Source organism: Mesocricetus auratus, unplaced genomic scaffold, assembly GCF_017639785.1.
Source record: "Mesocricetus auratus isolate SY011 unplaced genomic scaffold, BCM_Maur_2.0 Super-Scaffold_100691, whole genome shotgun sequence".
Classification (NCBI taxonomy): domain Eukaryota; kingdom Metazoa; phylum Chordata; class Mammalia; order Rodentia; family Cricetidae; genus Mesocricetus; species Mesocricetus auratus.
In genome coordinates this window covers 20,888,751-20,912,256 of record NW_024429267.1, presented here as the reverse complement: position 1 = coordinate 20,912,256, position 23,506 = coordinate 20,888,751, and the positions used below count along the sequence as shown (strand labels likewise).

The 23,506-nt window shown below is 37.9% G+C and overlaps 1 protein-coding gene and 1 long non-coding RNA gene across 2 annotated transcripts in view; one reads left to right on the top strand and one right to left on the bottom strand.

The window, feature by feature from the left end:
- Mei4 (meiotic double-stranded break formation protein 4) overlaps positions 1-23,506 on the bottom strand; it is a 382,963-nt gene that overhangs the window by 232,445 nt on the left and 127,012 nt on the right. The gene's annotated exons all lie outside the window — the stretch shown is intronic.
- Positions 1,182-5,994, top strand: LOC110341557. The gene is made up of 3 exons (XR_002383522.1): positions 1,182-1,294; positions 2,524-2,637; positions 5,908-5,994. It is a non-coding gene; the product is annotated as an uncharacterized LOC110341557 (long non-coding RNA).

Here is a 23,506-nt window from a genome sequence, read left to right as displayed (position 1 = left end):
TCCCACAGCCAAAAAGTCTGGGAAACAGGGGGGACGCTAAGAGAGATATGCATGGTACCCCAGAGAAGGGGAACAGGACAGAATCTTCTGAGGGGATTGGGAGCACGGGGGGGGGAGCTGGGAGATAGAGAGGGGTGAAGAGGAAGGGAGAGGAGGACATGGGGGAGCAGGAAAGTTAAGTCGGGGAAGAATAGGGGAGAGCAGGATAAGATACCATAATGGAAAGACTCATTATAGGTTTGAAGAGAGCTGTCCCTCCCTGCATTTCCTCACTCCCTCTTCCCTGCCCCTTGATTTTTTTCCAAGAAAAGAAAAAAAAAAAAGATTCTAGGTTATGGTAGAATATTATTTTAAGGTGTGATTTGTTTTTTCTGCTTTTGTTTAACTCTGTGAAGCTGTGTTATTGTGCCTGTCTAAAACACCTGGTGGTTCTAATAAAGAGTTGAATGGCCAATAGCAAGGCAGGAGCAAATATAGGCGGGGCTGGCAGGCAGAGAGGATAAATAGAAGGAGAAATGAGAAGAGAACAAGGAAACGAGGACATCAGGGGTCAGTCACCCAGCCAGACATGGACCAAGAAGGAAAGATATAAAGAAGAAAGGTAAATAAAACCCAGAGGGAAAAGATATGTAGATGGGATAATTAGAGATAAGAAAAGCTGGCCAGGGACAAGCCAAGCTAAGGCTAGGCACTCAAAACTAAAAAAAAAAAAAGAAAAAGAAAAAGAAAAAAAGAAAAAGAAATGCCAGAAATCAGTCTCTGCGGGATATCAAAAGAGAAACATTAACCAAGCCACAAAACCTTTAACATAATCTGTCTTGCTTATAAGATATGCTAGATCAATGGTGACTCAGAACTTGTGCTAGTACTCAACCAATGTCTTTTACTTAAGGCCCACTCCACAAGATGGAACCCATACCAGACACTGCATGGGTCTAGATAGTCCAGAGACCTAGGGTAAAACCAAACACAATAGTCTGAAAAACAAAACAAACAAAAGTGATCAATAAAATGAATTCTGATGATAGTCTGCTATACTCACAGATCAACCTTTTGTAGTCATCATCAGAGAATCTTCTTCCTGCATATGTGGATATCAGACATTACAGAGAGACTTTGAAACATACAGGTCTAAATAGGATGTCTCTGTTAAATGTCTCTGTTCAGAGTTCAGGGAAATTCTTGGAAGTGAACAGGAAGAGCACAAGATCCAGATGGCTTGTAGGACATCAAGAGAACACAGTTTTATGAATCAACTGAACAAGGCTCGTATGAACCCACAGAGAATGAAACAGTAAGTACAGGAGAGGCATGGACCTTCACCAGGTCCTCTGTGTGTATAGTATGACTTTTGGTTTAGTGATTTTATGGTACCTTTGAGTTGTTAAAAACAGTGGGCCTCTGATTCTTGTACCTTTTCATGGGATCTTTTCCTTCTGTTATTTTTCTTTGTTGAACTTTGATGTGATATTTTTAAACTTTTCTTTCTTTTATTGGGGGGAGTTTTTGAGACAGAGTTTCTCTATGTAGCACTGGCTGTTCCAGAACCCACTCTGTAGACCAGACTAGACTGAAACTCACAGCGATCCTCCTGTCTCTGCCTCCTGAGTGCTGGGATTAAAGTCTTGCACCATCACCGCCTGGTGATGGTTTTTGTTTTATCTTATATTTTATCCTGTTATGTTTGGTTCTTATCTCTTAGAACCCTTTTCCTTTCTAAGAGACAGAAAAGGTGGATCCAGATGTGAGGGAAAGTTTGGAGAAAGTGAGAGGACTAAAGGGAGGGAAACTGTAATCAGGATATATTGTATGAGAAAATAAATTGTTTTCAATACAAAAGAAAAGAGAATAATAAATTCATGTATTTTGCAAAAATTTACAAACTTTAAATTGTGAATGTGAGAAATTCTCACATATGTATGTCAGACAAATGCATATATACATATATTATATGTTTATATTTGAGGAATCCTACAACTAAAATAATGAGTATACCATGCTTTGTGCCATTTTAATATCAGCTTGTCCATTAATTTCTCCTCCTAAATCCTCTGCACCTACTGATATTCTTTCTCTACCTGCATTCTCTTTTGTTTTCTGAATTTTGTATAAATAGAATTATATTATGTAGACTATTAGGTGAAATTAAGGCACAAATTAGTAAAGAATCTAACACATTATTTGATCTGATCAAAATTGCGACATTGAAAGCACATATTTTAGGCAGAATGAAATGTGCTTCAAGTTCTAACAGATTTCCAACCAACTTTCAAGGCAAAAGCTATGAATGACAAGAAATATTACACCAAGTATTTACCAAGAATTTGGACAGGTGCTAAGTTGGGTGGCAAGATATCTTGTAAGAAAGGCACTGGGTGACTTGAAGTATACATGTGAAGGGGGTGATCTTTAGAAAGAGAGTGAGGAAAGGAAAATAAACACATTCTTTGGGAAAAGATTGGGGATGTAAATCAGTGCTATAACTTTTACATAGCAAGGTGGGACCTTTTGTTCAATCCTCAGCACGAAGGAGAAGAACGTTCCTGGGAAAGGAAAGGCAATCCAGGGACAATGACCCTGATGGCCCACTACAGGATTGCAAAGTTTGGAACCAATGGAAACTATATCTCACATCAAGTAAGCTACATTTTCCACAGTATACTTAGAAGTAGATATGAAATCTGGTCTTTCTTGTCTGCTTGGCCTAGTGGTTTGAGACATCACAATCTGTCTTTGACTGATAAGATTGTTTTTCTCTACAAGATGACATATTTTCTCTGACATTATTCATTCAACATGACAATCCAGGCATTTTTCCCTATGTTGTTGACAAAATAATATTTTTCTATTTTTCTGAGAAATAATCCATTGTGTATATTTTACAGTTGTTAATCCATTGGACTTTTGTTACACATTTTGGTTGTTTACAGTTTTGATTCTTTCAATAAAGTTAAAGTAAGCACTCACTTTTGATTCTTACCCAAATGAATATTCTGCTTTCCTTAGGGTGCATAAGAAAATCTATACATGCTTTATTTTCAGTTCCAGCATATGTACAATCTTTCATACCCATGATCAACATTTGTATCAAAGCAGTGTATTTGTTGCAGTCAATGAAGCTACATTCCCAGTTTGCTTTTCATTGTTTTGCTAAACACCATGACAGGAAACAACTTGGGAAACAAATCACTTCAACTTATACTCATGTCACAGTCCTTTACTGAGGGAAGTCAGGATAGGAACTCAAGCAGGAAACTGAAGGCAAAAACTGTACCAGAGAACCTGAAGAAACACATTTATAGGCTTGCTTCTCATGGCTTGCTCGGCTTGCTTCAAACCTAAGCCAGCTTCATGGAGGTGACACTACACACATTGAATTGGGCCTTCCCACATCAGTCATATATCAAGAAAATACCGTCACAGACATGCCCACAATGCAGTCTGGTAGAGACAAGCCTCCAAGGGACTCTATGTTGTGTCAAGTTCACAAAAACTAAAACTAAACTTTATGCTATATAGGCCCGGATTATCACTGAAAGTCTAGCATTTATATCGCTGTTTATTTGGTATTCTATAGTCTGCAAGTTTTGACAAATACATAATGATATACATCTACCGGAAGAGTATTGTACAAAAAGCTTTACTGTTCCAGACATTTCTATTCCACTTATTAATCTCTTCTGCCCCCCCCTTGGCAACAAGGACTCATTTACTTTGTCTATAAATCTCTTCTAATCAATAATGGCCCTCTCAAACCAATTGAACCCCAGAGGAAGATAACACTTACATCTTTTCCAGAATGTCATATAGCTTGACTCATTCAATGTTTTTGCATTTCTAGATTTGTTGCTTTCAGTTAGTGTTGCTCATTTAGGCTCCTCTGTGCCTTTTCTGTGCAGAAAAAATACACTATCTCATGGTCCTGCATTGCCATTTTCAAGGTATGGCAGAGATGAATAATGCTACTATGAGAATATATGAAGCTTTTTGTGGGAAGAAAGGTTTACAGCTTCTTTAGGTAAATGCCAAGGATAGTGACTGCTGAATTACACATTGTGACCTTGTTCTACTCAAGTGGCCATACCGATTTTGCATTCCTACCAGCAGTGAAAGTTCTTGTTTTTCCCACTTATGCAGGCATTTGTTGTCAGTGTTCTAGAGAGATGTGTAGTGATTTGTATTGTTGTCTTAATATGCAGTAGACAAAACACATACGTTTAATTTATTAACATCTACCTTTAAGCTTTATTGTGTCATTTTACTTCAACAACTCAGGAGCATGTACTTGTTTTTCTTCTCTTACAACTTTTGGTCTATATTTTGTGATTTACTTTGGCATGTACTCTACACAACACAATGCATTGCTCTTATATTTTCTTTAAAATGAGATAAATAATAAGAAAAGTATCTCATGTGTATAAAATTTTCCAGGGCTCCTATTTTATTTGTGTATGCTCAAGTGTCTGTTATGACTTTCTTTTAGCCTGAAGAAGGTACTTCCATTCGCGCGCGTGAGCACGTGTGTGTGTGTGTGTGTGTGTGTGTGTGTATCCAAGTATGCACGTTGTTTTGAAAGGCTGCAATTTACCAACAAATAGTTAATAGTTCTCACAATGCAAACCTGCTGGCAGTGAATTCTTTTTGTTTGATGAATTCTATATATGAAAAAGCCTTACTTCTATCTTCATTTCTGAAACACTTCCTGGGTTGAGCTTTCTAGTTTGACAAAATTTGTTCTTCATATCTTTAAAGTCTTCTCCCCAGAGAAGAAATTTTAATAACACTCCTTCTGAAGAACTGTCTCCTGTGGTAGATAGTTGTAGAATTTTTCAACTAAACTTACCTTAGAAGGAAGTATAAGACTCTGGTTGAATTAAATGTTAAATTACATATTTTCAAATATAATAATTTTTGGTTTAAATATTTAAATTCGGAGTAAAACCAAGTCTAAAAAACAAAATTTTGTTTCTTATTAACACTAAATGTACTTTAAATAGAATTTATGAAGTACTAGTACATCCATCAGTGATGCTATAAAGATAAGTAAAACAAATTTCTCACTTCAAACTTCATAAATGCAACAATATCTAGTATGCATAACAGAGTATTTTTAAATACGAGTAAGAATTGTGCTTGCTGAATGCTATGTATATTACGGGGAGGAATACAGATCCTGTTAGGAAGTTAGATCAAATGCTATCAAAGACACTTAAACTTTTAAAGATAATAGACTTGTTTCAGGGGAAGAGAAAATAAAGAACTAAATCACAAAACTAAGACTAATGGATGCTGTTTACAGTTTTCTGATGACTCTTAGGCAGAACCATCATGATGGTGACCGGACCTACATCATACAAACAAGCGAGAAGGCGTTGATGAATATGAAGTTACTAAGAGAAAATATTAAGCTGGGCGTTGGTGGCACACGCCTTTAATCCCAGCACTCAGGAGGCAGAGGCAGGCAGATCTCTGTGAGTTCGAGGCCAGCCTGGTCTACAGAGTGAGTTCCAGGATAGCCTCCAAAATAGTACAGAGAAACCCTGTCTCAAAAAACTAAAGAGAGAGAGAGAATATTAGTAATAAGGGATATTCTTACTAAAGTGAATCTAACAGAACTCTATAGAAGAGGAGCTACATTGATCAGATATCATCTAGAGAAAAGTGGAATGTGAAGACTCAATTGGAAGTGGACCCATACTAAAGGTAGAAATGTCTACGGACTCAGTAGACATTTAATAAGACTTTATTTCACAAGGATGTACACAAATTACCCTACAAGGTTCACAAGCAATCTGACTAAACCTTAGTCAAGCATCATTATATTCAAAGAACTGCAAGTCATTTGGTCTTGTAAAGAAACACACTAACATTCATAAATCTTCCATTTCTTACTGTCATTCACTTTAGAATTGTTGCTGTTCAGCTGTTATCACATTGTCCCAAACTGGAAACAGAGGTACACCTTCAACACATCAACTTGAAAAATGAAATAAAGTAAGTATTTTACTTGAGAGTCTTATATGTGCTTTATGTCACACAAAGCAGATAGTTAGCCAAATTGTTCAATAGATAACTCTGGATCTCCCACTATAGCATAAGTCTTCCGTTGTACCTCATCCATTCTCTGCATGACCTTACCCCATTCCTTTTGGTCAAGCTCTCTGTAAGCCAAATAGTGCCCACTTCCTTCTAGAAAATTTTAACTCTCTGCTTGAACTTTTTAGCATGTATGTGCTCAGGCTGGCAATGGACATCATAGACAAGGAGAATAGAGGGAGCCATTGACTTTCGTATTGGGGCCAGAATAAGCCATCTCTCCTTGTATAGCATGGTGATTTGCTTATTTGATGAAGGCAGACCATTGTTTCATACTCTGCTACTATTATAATCATGGCTTTAGGCCACATTGTACTTTTGAACTTATTTATCTTCCTGAAATGTGTATTCCTGTGTGTCTAAAGACTCAATGTGAATGTAGATAAATTATATTGTATTATGGCTTTTATCAAAACAATTGAGCATGTCCTATGTCAGGGAAAGTATGTCTTTCTCAACTCAGGAACAATTCCACGTTCTGAAGGCCATTGTTTTTTTTTATTCTATTGGCTCTGAACATCTTCAACAAATTCTGCAATGAGATGAGCTAACATTTGTTTAGAATATTTATCCATTAGTAAGTATCACTTTCTTTCCTTTCAGCAATTTGTTCCAAACTACAGTATAAAATGTCGCATTATTGATGTGGCATTATCAAGTTCCATCATGATTGACCTGATGTCATACTGTTTTGTAACAAAACTGGTTGCTGTCAATCAGAGGTACTTACAGAAACCTGTTATAAACGCAGAGAACAATTTGTGCCAGCAAAGAACCATCTGGTGTACTCTATGCTTTGAGTGATGAAAATCGTTAAAGTTTAAATGTGAATTTTTGGTGTGTTAAAGTCTTTGCTTAATCTTTGAAATTTTCAATATTGTGATAATTTTCTGAGAGTGGTAAGACTGCTTAGGACTTTTTGCAAAATCTTTAATTAATTTTTATAGCCCATGCTAGTTAAAAGTCTACCCTATGAATCTTCTTTATAAAGGAGAATACATTTCTCAGTGTGGAAAAGAAATTAGGGATTGCAGGTGATACAAAGAAAGGATGGAAAATAGAGTAGAAGAGAGAAAGATGAAGATATCTGGGCTGTTTGGTTTTTCTCAACTTGACACACTAGAATCACCTGGGAAGAGGCAATCTTAATTGAGATGCTGTCTCCATCAAATTGGCCTGTGGGCATGTCTGTAGTGTATTTAAAATATTTTTACTGGTGTTGGAGGGTCTAACCTACTGTGGGCTGTGCCATCCCTATGAAGGTGTGCCTGGACTTCATAGAAAAATAACTGAGGAAACAAACCAGTAAATAGGATTTCTTAGTGCTCTCTGCTTTGGTTTCTGCCTCTAGATTCCTGCCTTGAGCTCTTGTCCTGTCTTCCTCCAATGATGAAATAAAACACTTTCTATGCCAAGTTGGTTTTGGTCACTGTTTTATCATAGCAACAGAGAAGTTAACTAGGACAGTATGCTTTGGCTTGTCTACTGAAAAGGAGAAAAATGGTTAAAGTAAGATTTCTTGCTTTGATGTTCTTTTTTTTTCTTTTTAATAGTTAATATTTATTCTTTAACAAGTTCAAACTGTATACAATGTGTCTCAGTCATACCCTCTCCCCTCTCCTCCCCCTGTGCACTTCCCTAACCTGCCCCTTCCCTTTGATAGTTTCGCTTTTCCATCTAGTGTAAATGTTGTTGTTGTTTTTTATTTATTTTTCAGTTTAAATTTAAATTAGAAACAAGGTTGCTTCACAAGTCAGTTCCAGGTCCCTCTCCATTTCCCTCCCCTCCTCCCGTGCCCTCCCCCCACCCCCCCCCCCCGATTATCCCCTCATTTCCCCAAGGAGGGTGAGGCCCTCCATGGGGGTGTCCTTAGTCTGTCATTTCATACAGGGCAGGGCCTAGACCCTCCCCCAAGAGTTCAGGGTGAGAGTGCATCTCACATTGTTGGATGAGAGTCCAAAATCCGTGTGTATACTCGGGATGAGTACTGATCTTGCTTTGATGTCCTTATATGCACTCTGAGGTTCTCAGGGGCTTAGCAATATTCTAGACTCTGAAACAGTACCGTGGCACCCAAACTTTGTCTATGCATTCTCCTTTCTCCTACTTCTGTTTCTGCCACTTTGCTTAGAAGTTATTATTACATGTTTGTTTGTACTCTTTGAAATCAATTCTCAAGAATATCTTGAAGAAAAATTAAAGAGAACTGAAAGCAAGATTTAGGATAGTACATACAAAGAAGAATGGCCTCCTGAATCTCCCTGCAGCAGGCAGGAAACAATCTGTGATGTAAGAATGACATGACAATCTCTATTTGAAAAACACCATGAAAAGTTTTCTTTCCACCTTTGTGTACTTTACACTCCTATCTGCTCTTAGTTCAAACCATTATGCTTCTGAGGACATAAAACTTATGATTTTTTTCTTTTTATTTAACTGTTCCTTCCATCACCCTAAAACAGGTATCTCTAGGCTCAGCCTGTGTTCTTTTCATGTTTGAGTGTGCAAGTACTCTTTCTCCCCCCCTCATCATGTTGCATTCACTCTGAAGTTACAACATGACTTCAATAATTACTGTTGTTCATATGTCAAAAGGCTTTCTCTCAAGCCTTCATTGTGTTTTTATGGAAGAACCAATGGTCATGATGTTTACTTTCCAAGCATTCATGATATGAGATACACTCTGAAGAGAAGGCAGAATGTTGATATGTGTGCGGTAGTTGATAGACATAAAAACAACTCAAAAAGCCTGCTCACAGTTAGTTTAGAATCATATCCTTCCTCCTTTTTGATTATTATTTCCCTAGAGAAACAGAATTTGAAATATAAAAATCTCTTTCAAATCCAACTTGGTGTTCTAAACCTTAAAGTGGGAAAATATTAAGGCACTTTGTGTTCTATGGACATTGGCAGAGTTGTTGCCTATAATAAGTGTTTTTGAGCTTTTTTAATTAAAATTTTATTTATGTTTTATTAAAAATATTTTTCATACAGTATATTTTGATCATGGTTCCCCCTCCCTCATCTCCTCCCAGATCCTCCATACCTCCCCATCATCCAACTCCAGGACCTTTTTCTCACTCTCCCTAGAAAGAAAACAGGCCAATAAAAAAAACTACCAGAATAAAACAAAATAGACAGAAAAAAAGAATAAATAGAAAAATACAAAGAAGGAAAGAAAGAAAAGGCATGAGAAACAAACACTCATACAGTGAGTGAGAGAGAGAGAGCCTAAAACATAAAAGTGGAAACTATGATAGATGAGCCAAATATGATTAAACAAATCATTATGAAACAAAACAGTGCCTTACAGATGACAGCAGGTATAATGCACATACAATTTCACAGTGACTATAGCAGCCGATTTATATTATATCATCTGCCTCAGCAGTTAAGACACCTGTTTCTCTACAGAGGATCTGGGTTCTATTCCACACATTGACTTGGTAGATTGCAACTGTCTGTAACTCCAGCTTCAGGTGACTAAATGACTTTTTGTATATTCTGCACTCACTGCAAGTATGTGGTGCACATACATATAAGCAGGTCCAAAGCCCATCACATAAAGCAAAAATAAATACATATTTATAAAACTTGTAACATATCCTACTTTGCATAATATAGAGAAAACAATATAGCAGAGTAGTTTATCATGTCCCTTTCATTTTATACAGTCACCATACCAGGTAACATCTGGAACCCACAGATGTGGACAGCAAGAAGAATAGAATCCTGCTAGTATGAGTCATGTGTATGCGCATACGTGATTACAACACAGACACTTCTGAGTCTTCTCAACGATGTTCCTAGCATCTCTTAGTATCACTTCTCTTGACAGAAATGAAGTATTCTCAACTCTGCTCCAAGAAGAGTTCATGTAGGAGAAAATGTGGGCTAGAGAAAAAGAAAGCTGAGACAGCTGACAAGATTCATGCATGAATTTAACAGTTTTTCTGCACATCTCTTCTACAACCCCAGCTGCATGTGAGCCCATTGCTAGCTTTAGAAGCTTTGCTGCTTGGTATGAAATTTTACACAATTTTAAAACTGATTTCTGTATTAACTGCTTATGTTTATTTGTATTCATGCAACTTTTCACAGCTTAATTTTGAAAATTATTACTTTTCTCATCAGTGTATGATTAAGGTCATTTTCAACTAATTCATGTGATACATTTATATATGTGGTATCTTAGTCATCTCTGCATGTTGATAAGCTTTACATTGGATTTTGTAACAGTGTTTGGTTTGTTTTGCTTTCCAAGATTTTCCTTTTAAAGCATTCCTGATTATTTTCTTACTAAAATTCTATATTTTACTTCTTCCTACTTATGTCATAATTGATTACAAATTCCTTTTGATATGTTAAATGTCCTATTTCTGTGTAAGTTTCTTCCTTTAACACACCTGAGATAATACAGTTTTTTTGTTTCTTTGTATGTTTTTCATTTGTTTGTTTGTTTTCTGAAACAGGGTTTCTCTATGTAACAGCCTGGCTGTTCTGGAGCTCACTCTGTAGACCAGGCTGGTCTCGAACTCACAGAGATCCACCTACTGCTGCCTCCCTAGTGCTTGAAGGCATGCAGCACCACCACTTGCCTTAGTCCTCAGATTTTCAAGTTGTAGATTGTGACTCCATACAGCATCCTGTAACTAAATGTGGGAGTTGTGAAAAGTTTGGTAACAGTAAAGGGTTTTTGAACACTGGTTCTTTTCTTTTAGTCTATTAGGAATAATTCATTGGACTGATGAATGACTGTGGCATTATTTCCCTGGGTTGCAGTAGTAAGATCTAGTTTCCTTTCTTTCTTATTTTATTTTACTAACTCTTCTGTCATATAATATGTCTTGACCAAAGCCTCCCCTCCTCACTCTTCTCCCAGTCCTACCCTTCACTTCCCAGATCCATTACTCCTCAGTATCTCTTTAAAAAAGAGCAGGCCTCCCAGTGATGTCAACCATAATTTAAATAACAAGATGCAATGAGACTAGAGCAATACCACTATACTAAGTCAGGACAAGGCAACCCAGTAGAAGAAAAAACCTCCAAAAAGCAGACAAGAGAGTCAGAGACATTCCCACTTCCACTGTTAGGAGTTCAACTCCAAGCTAAAGAACCAGACCATGTACAGAGAGGGCCTGGTGCAAACCTATGAAGACTCCATGGTGTAGTCGCCCTTTGTAGTAGCCCCATGTTTCACTGCATGTGGGAAGCTGTCTTTGTGGGGATGCAGTCAGAGCCAGCTGACTTGCCAGGTTCGAACCTGAGAAGGGGAGTGTGGATTGAGAAAGGGTAGGAAAAGAGAAAGACAGAGGCACAGGATAGAGTCAGGAGGACAATCCAGTGAATACTGAACTGCCTAGTTTATTCTTCAACATTCTTAAGTACCCAACCAAAAGGGAGAGGGCATGGCAGAAGACTTCTATTATCATGTGTAAGGAGAAAACAGACTTACTTCCCTTAATCCTCCAGGCATTTGGTAGCCACACCTTTTATCAGGGTCAAGAGTGAACACACCTGAGTCCAAGTCTGTTATTTAGATAAGTCATCAACTACCAAGGTCGAAATATCCTGCAGTAGCCAAGCCTTAGAAATATAGGTCTTTTGACTTATTTTTTTAATTCTTTTTTTCACATTTTTATTATTTTAATTTTAAATAGCTTGTTTTACATGTCAATCCCAGTTCCCTCTCCCTCCCCTCTTCCTCCACCCCCTCCATCCTCCCCCATCCTCCCACTCTATTGCCAATTCCTTCCACATGGGATATCTAGAGTCTGTCATTTCACTCAAGGTAGGGTCCAGGCACTCCCCTAAGAGTCCAGGCTGCGAGAGCATCCCTCTTTGTGTTATGGACACACGATGTTTGTTAGTATTTTGACTTATTAAGGACAGTTTTGGACTCTCTGACTTGAAGCAAGATGAAGTTGTCCCGTCTTTGTGGGCCCTAACAACATGATTGACATTTTAGTCTCTGTGGTCTCCTATGAGCCCTGCCTGGTTGATTCTGTGGGCCATGTTCTCCTGTTGTCCTCAATCCTCTGGCTCCTACAATCCTTTCTCCCCATCTTCTGCAAAGTCCTCTGAGCTTTGTCTAATTTTTGGCTATAGGTTTCTGTTTCTGCTTCCATCAGATGCTGGAAGAAACCTCTCTGATGATGACTGGGCTGGGCATTGATCCTATGAGTAGAGTATAATATCATTAACAATCAGTTTCTTCTCTTTTATTTGTTTGTTTTGTCAATTGTTTTTGTTTCTACCCTAGGTCTCTGAGCCATCAAGCTTCTAGATTATCAAGGCAGTGTCAGGCATGGGTTCCTTCTCATGATGTGGGACTCAGGTTAGACCAGTCAATGGCTGGCCACTCCCAGTCTCTAAGCTAACATTGCTCCAGCACATCTTGCAGGAAAGGCAGGTTGTGGGTTGTAGGTTCTGTGGCTAGGTTGGTGCCTTAGCCCCACCAGTCAAAGCTTATTCTTAATACAGAAGATGACTAGTTCAAGCTCCATATCCTTCTTCACCAGGAGACCTTGCTTCGGTTTCAGGAAGTGTTCACTCTACTAGGTTTCCATATCACCCCCTAAATACCCACCTATTTCAGTACTGTTTCCTATACTCTCTCTGTGTCCCTCCCTTTCCCACTTGACCTTTTCTGCTCACATTCTTTCCAACCCTAGTCCATCCATAAAATCTATTTTTCTTTCCCAGGGAGATCAATGCCTCCCCCAGACTTCTCCTTTTATCCATCTTCTCTGGGTCTGTGGAGCATGTCATGATTAGCCTTCACTTTATAGCTAATACCTAATTATAAGTGAGCACATACCATGTGTTTGTCTTTCTGGATCTGGGTTGATTGTTTTTTTTTTCTAGTTCCATCTACTTGCCTGCAAATTTTCCAATGTCATTGTTTTAAACAGCTAAGTAATACTCAATTGTGTAAATGTACCATAATTTCTTTATTCATTCTTTGGTTGAGGGACATCTAGGTTATTTCCAATTTCTGGATATTATGCATAAAGCAACTACGAAAATAGTTGAAGAATCATCCTTGTGGTAGGATAGGGCATCTTTTGGATATATGCTCAAGAGTAGTATAGCTAGATCTTGAGACAGATCGAGTCTCAATTTTCTGAGGGATTGACATATTGATTTCCATAGTGGCTGTAGGAGTTTTTACTCCCATCAGCAATGAAGGAATGTTCACCTTGTTCGATATCCATGTCTACATGAATTATCATTTCTGTGGCTGATCTTAGCCATTATGACAAGTGCAAGATGGAATTTCAAAGTAGTTTTGATTTGCATTTCCCTAACAATGTTGAACATTTCTTTAAGTGTTTTTTGGCCATTTGAAATATTTCTGTTGAGAATTCTCTATTTAGACCTGCATCCCATTTTAATTGGATATTTGCTTTCCTGATGTCTCATTTCTTGAGTTCTTTACATATTTTGGATATTAGTCCTCTTTCAGATGTGGAGCTGGTGAAAATCTTTCCCCTTTCTATAGGCTGCTGCTTTGTCCTTTTGATGGTGTCCTTTGGCTTACAGAAGCTTTTCAGTTTCATGAGGTCCCATTTGTTAATTGCTGATCTTAGTGCCTGATCTATCAGTGTTTAGGAAATTGTTTCCAGTGATGATGTGTTTAAGGCTATTATCCTACTTTCTCTTCTATTAAGTTCAGTGTCTGGTTTTATGTTAAGTTCTTTAATCCACTTGGACATTGAGTTTTGTACAGGGTGATGAATATGGATTTATTTGCAGTCTTCTACATGATGATATCCAGCTAGACCAGTACCATTTGTTGAACATGCTTTTATCCATTGTATATCTCTGGCTAACTTATCAAAAATTAGATGTCCATAGCTGAGAATTCTGGGAACTACAATAATAACTTGTCAATGAAGGCATGCCTACTGGTACAATAGTGGTATGTATACATGTCATAGGAATAACCAATAACTTTTTTTCCCATTGGATTTAAGGCACACTCCAAAAGATGAAATCCGTGCCTAGCACCATTATCACCGAAAGAACCTATGCCTAGACAGAAAATAAACAATTGCAGAAAGCCTAGTACTGATATTATGCTAAGTAAACAACATATTAAACTAACTCTTAATAACTTATTATATCTGTATATTACTGCATCTATCAACCCTCATCAGAGATACTTCTGTTTGTAGTAGGTAATGATCAATGCAGAGTACCCTAACTGGCAAGGGGCAGAGAATAAAAGAATGTTCAGCTCTAAAAGGAATGTTTATATCATGCTCCTCCTCAGAAGGTTCAGGCATCATTGTGGAAAAGAGGGAAAAAAATGTAAGAGCCAGAGGCAGTAAATGATTATAAGAAAATCATCCCTTTAGACATCGCATGGCAGCTGCACACATGAACTCACAGGAGTATGAGAGCATGAATAAGACCTGTGCAAGCACAAGCCACATCAAATTCCAGCATAAAGGAGGAAGTTGGGTCTCAAGTTTCATCTTTAGCTGGTTCTAAATATGTGTTTAATGAAGAATTAGCTGGTTGCTAAATGGAAGAGCAATTCTGTACTTTGATTTACAGGTTTGGGTTATGCAACCTTTTACTGAGCACTTTCCTTACCATGTTTCTTATGATTTTTGTTGTATGTACTACCAATCATGTACAGTAATAAGAGGATGGATAGTCAATTCTTCCTAAGTTCATAAAAGGTCATTTTTTCTTATTTATTGCCCTAAGCTAGTTCGGCCCAGATTGGCCTCCTCAAAATCATACCCATGTATATCCAGTACTATATTTGAGTAGAAATTATCCATCAAAGAGAATTCTTGATGGTTGTCAGATGGGGAAAAACTGCTTGCTTTGTTCAGAGTTGGCTATATGTGTGTCTTGAAGCAAATTGAGGGTCCTAGGTCTCTAGTTGCATTATCAAGAGAAGGCTGAGTATAAATCCTAAGTAAGTGCTGTGGGTTTCCAAGTGGATTGTTTGAAGAGTACTGTGTATTTACCTAAACCAGATGGAATTCTAAGATGCTAAGTCATTCCCTATGGTTACCCTCTCAAGTCCATCTATATACTGCAGTCCTATTTGTGTTTTATACAATAATGGGCTCCCTGAATTCACCTATACTACTAAGCAAAATGTAAGAGGCTCTCAGTGCTGTGCAAAGGAGATAAAAAGTCAAACCCTTGGGGATAGGTTTTTGAGTTCATTTTGTAAGTATATTAAGTAATAAAGAAATATTTTTTTAAATTTTATTTTCCAGTTTAAATTTGGATAAGAAACGAGGTTGCTTCACAAGTCAGTTCCAGGTCCCTCTCCCATTCCCTCCCTTCCTCCCGATCCCTCCCCCCGTTATCCCCTCATTTCCCCAGGGAGGGTGAGGCCCTCCATGGGGGTGTGCATAGTCTGTCATTTCATATAGGGCAGGGCCTAGACCCTTCCCCAAGAGTTCGGGTGAGAGTGCACCTCACACTGTTCTATGGGAGTCCAAAGTCCCTGTGTACACTTGGGATGGGTACTGATCTGCTGCCCAAGGCTCAATAGATTCCCTAGGCCTCCTCACTGACACCCAGATTCAGGGGGTCTTGATCAGTCCCATGCTGGCTTCCCAGGCTGATGCCTGGGATTCAAGAGTTAACCTTTGTCTGGTCAGCTGTTTCTGGGGGTTAAACCAGCCCAGTCTTAATCCCTTTGATCATCAGTCCTCCCTCTCTGTTACTGGCTTTCTTGAGTTCAGCTCAGTACTTAACCAAGGGAGTCTGCCTCTTCTTCGATCAGCCACTAAATAAAGTTTCTGTTTCCCAGACTCTCTGGCCATAGGATTGAAGGCTGGCACTCCCCAGATCTATGTCTAAAATCCATATATGAGAGAGTACATGCCATGTTTCTCTTTTTGTGACTGGGTTACCTCACTCAGGATGGTTTCTTCTAGTGTCGTCCATTTGCCTGCGAATCTCATGATTCCATTATTTTTTAATAAAGAAATATTTTAATCAGGGTATGTGTATTAAATTTTAAAAGCTGGTAATTTAAGATGGTAATGCTAGTAAGAATCAACTTTCATTAAATCATTTGAGACTGAAAGCTTGCTTAAGTAGAATACTTCACTAGTGACCATATAGTGTGCTTAATGTTTTTGTATAAAATATTTCAGATTTTAAAACTCTGATATTTTCAGTGATTCTTGAATGTCTCATTGTCCAAGTGTGTTTCTATGGTTAGATTAGGTCTTATTTTTGCCACGAAGGGAAGCAATTATTTTCTGAGAGCTGAAAAGATAAATCATAGTGTTCTGAAACTCAAACACCCTTTCTCTTATTGTTTAGATTTAAACTGTCCTTAAAAGGTAATGTGCTCAAGGATAAGGATGTGGGAAGAGACATTGGCATTCTTCTCATACCAATATGACTTTCAGGAAGTGATTAGTCATGAAGATTCTGAGCTCAAATTCTGGCTGACCTCTTTATGGGTTCATATTTTGATGGTCTATTCAAAATGATAGAAACATGGGTGATGTGAAATATTTAAGGAAAGGGGCAATCCTTCCTGCCTTTCCTTCCTTCTTCCCTCCCTCTCTTCCTCCTTCCCTGACCTGCCTATCCTTCCTTCTTCCCTCCCTCTCTTCCTCCTTCCCTGACCTGCCTTTCCTTCCTTCCTTTCTTCCTTCACTCCTTCCTTCCTTCCCTCCATCCCTCTCTCCTTCCTCCCTCCCTGTCTCTCTCCTTCCTTCCCTTCCTCCTTCCTTCCTCCCCTCCCTCTCTCTCTCCCTCCATCCTCCTTCTCTCACTCCCTCCCTGTCTCTCTTCTTTCCTCCCTCCTTCTTTCCTTTCTTCCTTCCATCTCTTCTTTCCTATCATCATCATTCTTTTCCTTCTTCCTCTTTCCCCATTTCTGAGCTATCACAAGGCCTCAACTTTCTGACTCCTGTCATGATGATATGTTTTGCCTCAGGCCTAGTTTGCATGGCATGAGAAGGAAAGATAATTCTATGACTCCAAGCCTTCAGGCTATCATGCTCATCTTGGGAATCCCAAAAGTTAAAGTACCATCAAGTATAAACTTTAGCATGAGTTTGTCAGGAATTCTTATCTGGGTGCCGCATGCATGGCAAAGCTAGATTTATTTAATAGATTTATTTAATGATTGGAAGTGAGCCTTAGCCTTTAATAGCTATCTCTTCAGCACAAGACAATATAATCTTGAAACTAAATAATGACAAAGATTTCAGTGGGCACACTGTTCTTCTGGATAGCTGAAGATTACTCTCCAATCTTAGCTCTATTGAAACGAGCAGCTTGTTCCGAGACATGTAATGAGTTGAATATTCAGCCAGACAATGATGACCAAGAATCTCCACTTGATATTTTATTTTGTTACCTGTACATGTTATAAGGGAAATTTGGTTTCAGTGGTTCCCTAGGAAAATGTACTTTTGAACTACTTTGGTTAGGCATTCACTTCTAAAATCATATTACAAAAACCATAGAGAAATGAAAAAATTCCACAAACAATTATTGGGATACAGATGGCATCTCTGGGGGTGTCCTAGAATTAATTTGAAGGTAATATCCTCATATTCATATTTCACGTGGGAAGAAATGCTTTCTGAAGGTAACGTGATAGTCTGGTACTGATGACTCAGGCTGTTCTCTGAATGAGTTTATTTGCTGTTAATTGTAGGATCAAACTCAAAGAGAAGTTGGAATAAATGCCTATGTTGTATTAGCTCAAATAAGTAAAATGCCACAAATTCTGCCAACTAAACGCTTTGAATCCAGTGTTTTTATTTGGTGCTTGGTAAACTTTGCAGGTGGACAAAAATAGTCAGGAGAAGGAGCAAAGTGAGAACAATGAGCTCTGCATTTTAAGATGTCCTAATTTTAAGCTAGTCAATAATTCTAATAAGAGATACTGGTATAAATTATGTCAGATTGGAATCAGATATAATATATCCTGGGGAGGGGAGGAAGAAAGACAAACTTTGATGGCAAAGGGGTTCTACTCTGCTAATGGAGGTAATAGCTCAATCATCAATTAAATAAACGTCATGGTATTCATATTCAGCAATCTTTATATAGAGCAAATAAGGGGTATAAATTATATTGTCCTTGTTTAACAAGAATATTGATGATATGTTATAATATTTACATCAAAAGCAAAGCTAGCAATAAGCCTTCTTGGCCCCAGGGAGTTTGTCATGCATTGAAGGGGCTGATGATAGATCTGACTCCACAGAAGCTCTTGCCTTTGGAATTAAAGACTCTCTTATTACATACCTAATCACATTCCTGTAAAAGCCAGTAAGTAAAGTGAGAGCAAGGGGACAATGCCATTGTCTGATCATCACCAATTTTACAGATTTTTCTTGTCTTTTAAGTGGTAAAATAAACAAGCTAGATAGTGTTTGTGATCAAGAACTTGATTAGTCTGTGATTTATCTCTTTTTAACTTGATATGGGTCAGGATGGTTGGCTCTGCATATATATGCCCCTTAAATTATAAGAAAAATACTACAAGCATTTATAAGTACAATGGAAGTCAATATTTAAGCAGACAAATAAAAAGATTAGTTGGAGAAATTGAAAATTAAAATCCTCAAAGCTTAGATGATACCAGCCATCGTGTACCTTTTGAGTTTACTCCAAACTCAGGTAATAAAATTGGGCAGTAGAAGGAAGTCAAGAACAAATAACAAGAAGCTAAAAGTTCAACATCCTCTCTGTCGCTCTCTGTATCTATCTATCTATCATCTATCTATCAATCTATCTATCTATCTGTTATCTATCATCTATTTCTGTCTCTCTCTTGCCAAGTGGCAGATAGCAGAAAAGTTATCTATACTGAGATGAGAAGATAGAAGACAGAATTGAAATTGCTAACAATAGCCAAGTCAGTCTCCAACCTCCAGGAGGCAGTTGCAACAACAACAGAAAAATGTAAGATGATTAAACCATTTTTGGACATATCTTATTATTTCTACTGCCAAAAAAAGAACTTTGTCATGACTCTCTTTGTTTAGAGATTTACCTATTTGGGACAATGAGGAATGAAGAAAACATACACACACACAAACACATGTACAGAAAGGTTGGGATCAGGTGGACCACACACTCTGATGGAGATTCAGGAGCCCTAAAACCTAACCAATCTTTTACATGCACTGAATAAAAGAAGTGTATTTACTGTATACAACTGAACAAGGATCCATGTTTAGTTAATGCTAGTCCTTATAGGGAGGGGACTCAGGCTGTAAATGTCCAGGAAAAGGAGGTTACAGTTGATACTACTGTGCCTGCTGTCAACATCCATGCAGGGACCAAGAGAAAGTTTTGCCATCTCCATGACTCTGAGGCATTGGGGGTGTTGACATGGCTGTGCTCATGTCAACAATAAACATTCACTCTGGATTTCCTCTGCTCCACATAGGATCTGTTGTTTAAAGTTTGCAATAACAGACAGCAAATAATAAATATGAATTACAAAGGAAAAGGAAAACCAATAATTTCCAGACATTGAGAAAACTACCATAGAAAAGGCAGGCATCAAACTTAGCAATAGAACTGCAACTGGGAAGAGAGCGTGAGACAAGACATGAGAAAGCTCTAACACAGACAAAGATTACATCCTGTTCACAGCAGAAAACAAAATGGATTCCATAAATTGATCTTCAACATAAGGAAATTTAAGACAAGAATGATACAAGGGATGAGCTTAGATGAACAGAGAATTTTATCAGTCAGAAGAGCAAGCAGGAGAATTGTCCCCATACACAATAAAATGAATGTCATCATAAGTGGACAATTACAGTTATAAAGTGTTTCTAAAATAATCAGGAATAATGCTCTAAATAATAATATAAGTAATTAAAAATATTCTAAGGTGTATGTGGCAGGGTGGATGGGTTATTGAAAGCAATTTTAAATAAAAGATAACATCTGAGGGCTAAAATAATCCTAAAACCGTTTATGAATAAGATGGATTTTAGGAGGCTTCCAAGATGGTGTTATAGGGAACTCACATGACTGTTAAAAGGAATGTTGCAATTAAAATATCGAGGGTGGGAACCTAGAGAGTGGTAAATAAGGCAGCATATAGCAGGGTACAAGACAGCCAAGCTGACTACATATGGACAGGGCTCTGGGAAAGACAGTAAAAACATTCACCACTGACTCTGGCTGGTTCCCATGTTCTCACCCCATCCCTGGGCCACTTGTGGAACACATTTATGGCTCCATTGACCTTTCACACACTCATGCATCTACATACAACAAACTAAATTATGAATAAGGGCAGCTTTTTAAAAGTCTCCACTTAAAGGAGAGAACTCTTACACATGGAGTTAAATCTGAGGTAACCTAGAGAATCTGTTGATATAGTCTGTTACTATGATAGCAGTCAGCTTCTACAAGCAGTAAGATAAGAATCAATGGTAAACTACGAACTAGTTTTATGAATAAAAGAAAAAAGGCAGCATGGTTTAATTAATGGCTAGCAGACCTAGTCAAGGCCAACAGCTGACAAATGAAAATAAGGTCAAGAAAGAAGCAACATAGGAGAGCAAGAAGCAACAGAATTCCCATAACTGGATAAGCAGCATGCAATTGTTGTTGGGTTAGAGGAACATTCCCAGAATATGCAAGCCCCTATTGATTTAGCCTGACACATGACTAGGAAAGCTAACCAATCTCAATTAAAACTACTTGTCTTCATTACAACAATGAAAGGTCAATTGGTGTGTAATTAATTATTGATTAAAATTTCACAAAGTCATCACTGTCTTGCTTCACATTTAAAGACTACTATGAGTATTAAATAACAAAATGGAGAAAGAAAAAATTTTATAAGTTGCATATTATATAAACTATGAAAAGTAAAATAACCTCAAAAATGTGAGCTATCTGTGAGGTCAAGAAAGAAGATGTGTACATATGGTAAGTGGAGACTATACCATAAGCAAGAAGAATTCAGAAGAAACATTTAATGAAAAACTGAATCAATGCATTAATTGATTAAATGTCACAAACTTCAAATTACTAAGCTGAAACATACAGCTATATGCTATTATCAACACAGAGATTTTAGAAAGGAAAACATAGAAGAGACTTAGTTTTAAAATACTTAAGATAGTAATAAATATTTATCTGGGTTTGGTGGTGCATTCTTGTGACCCTGGCACTTGAGAAGCACTGGTAGGAAGATCATGAGTTGAAAGCCAGCCTGGACTGCCTAGTGAGACACTATCTCAAAAACAATCAAAATATAAACACAAAGGCTGAGAAAAATTTAATGTGTCCTAGCCATCAGGGAAATGCAAATCAAAACAACTCTGAGATATCATCTTACTCCTGTCTGAATGGTTAAAATCAAAAACACCAATGACAGTTTATGCTGGAGGGGATGTGGACAAAGGGGAACACTCCTCCACTGCTGGTGGGAGTGTCAACTCCTACAACAACTTTTGAAATCAGTTTGGAGATTTTTCAGGAAAATGGGAATAAACCTACCACAAGACCCAGCAATCCCACTCTTAGGCATATACCCAAAAGATACATATTCATACAACAAGGACGTCTGTTCCACTATGTTCATAGCAGCATTATTAGTAATAGCCAGAACTTGAAAGTAACCTAGATGCCCCTCAACTGAAGCGTGGATAGAGAAAATGTGGTACATTTACAAAATGGAGTACTATTCAGCAGAAGAAACCACGGAATCTTGAAATTTTCAGGCAAATGGAAGGCACTAGAGAAACAATCCTGAGTGAGGTAACCCAGTCACAAAAAACCAAACATGGCATGTACTCACTCATATATGGATTTTAGACATGGATCAGGGGAGTGCCAGCCTACAATCCCACTGCCAGAGAGTCTGGGAAACAGAACCTTCATCCAATGGCTGATGAAAGCAGAGGCAGACACCCACAGCTAAACACTGAGCTGAACTCAAGGAACCCAGTGACAGAGAGGGAGGACTGATGAGCATAGGGGTTAAAACTGGGCTTTTTTTAACCCCCAGAAACAGCTGATCTGAACAATGGGGAGCTCATGCACCCCAGACTGATGGCTGGGAATCAAGCATGGGACTGAACCAGACCCCCTGAATGTGGGTGTCAGTGAGGAGGCCTAAGAAATTTATGGGTCCTTGGGTCAGTATTTATCCCTGGCATACAAATGAACTTTGAGTGCCCATCCCACAATGAGAGATGCTCTCTCAGCCTGGACTCTTGGGGGAGGGCCTAGGCCCTGCCCTGGATGAAATGACAAGGCTATGGACACCCCCCTGGAAGAAGGAGTGGGGATTGGGGGAGGGGGTATAGGCGGTGGTGGGAAGGCATGGGAGGAGGGGAGGCAGAGGAAGAGGGAGCTGGGATTGACATGTAAATCAACCTTTTTTGCTGATTTAAATTTAAAAATAAAAAGACAAAAAATTAATTTGTAAGACAAAACCTGTTTTAATGTAAAAACATTAACAGAAAAGGGGAAATTATATTGTAATAAATTATAGTGTACAATGAAGACATAGCAATCATGAACTTTGAGACACTAATCATCTAATTTGAACTACAGGGATAAAACACCTTTTTATATCGAAAGAATCTCATAATTCCTAAAAAATATTTTTTGATGTAACTCTTAAGAATTTAGTCACACATGAAAGCATAGACCAGTTCAAACAGTTTTCTCTGATAATAATTTTCTAATCAGGATGTAATGCACTCTGCCTATGTAATCCATGGGGCAAAAGAAAGCAGAAAACAATTAGTATACAATATCTTAAGTGAAAATAAAGCATAAAAACAAAATTTGTGATATAAAGGTAAATCATTTAATTAAAGAAAATTTATTCCTTTCAACTCATACATTAGAGGAGAATAATCTGTAAATCAATCATTGATAAACTAGCTCAAAGTTTTAAAGTATAAAGATTTAAGGATAAAAGTCAACCATATTGAGAAAAGGTAACTATCAAGATATTCATAAAAATTATGGATGTCACATGTTTTCAATATCAAAATACAAAGAGACCAGGCATGGTGCCACAGATTATTATAGGATTACACTTGGAATCTTTGGAGTTGGGATGCAGAGGCAGAAGGATCACATGTTCTTGGCCAACCTCTCCTACATGGTGAATTCAAGGTTAGTGAAGGCTACCTAGTGAGACCTTGCTACAATCCAACAAAAATAAGGATAATAATATAAAGATTATAGATATTCAAAAAATAAATAAGAACACTGAAATTTGTATGACAACAAATTTGAAAATTCAAATAGGGAAAAGTTGAAAATATACATTTTCCCAAACCCAGTACAGTAAGAAATAACTAATGAAATAGCACAGTGGCATGTTCTTGCCAAGGCAGTCACTGAAGTAGCTGAATGAAGTATCAAGTGACTTTAGGAGTTTGGGTCTAACTTGAGCAAC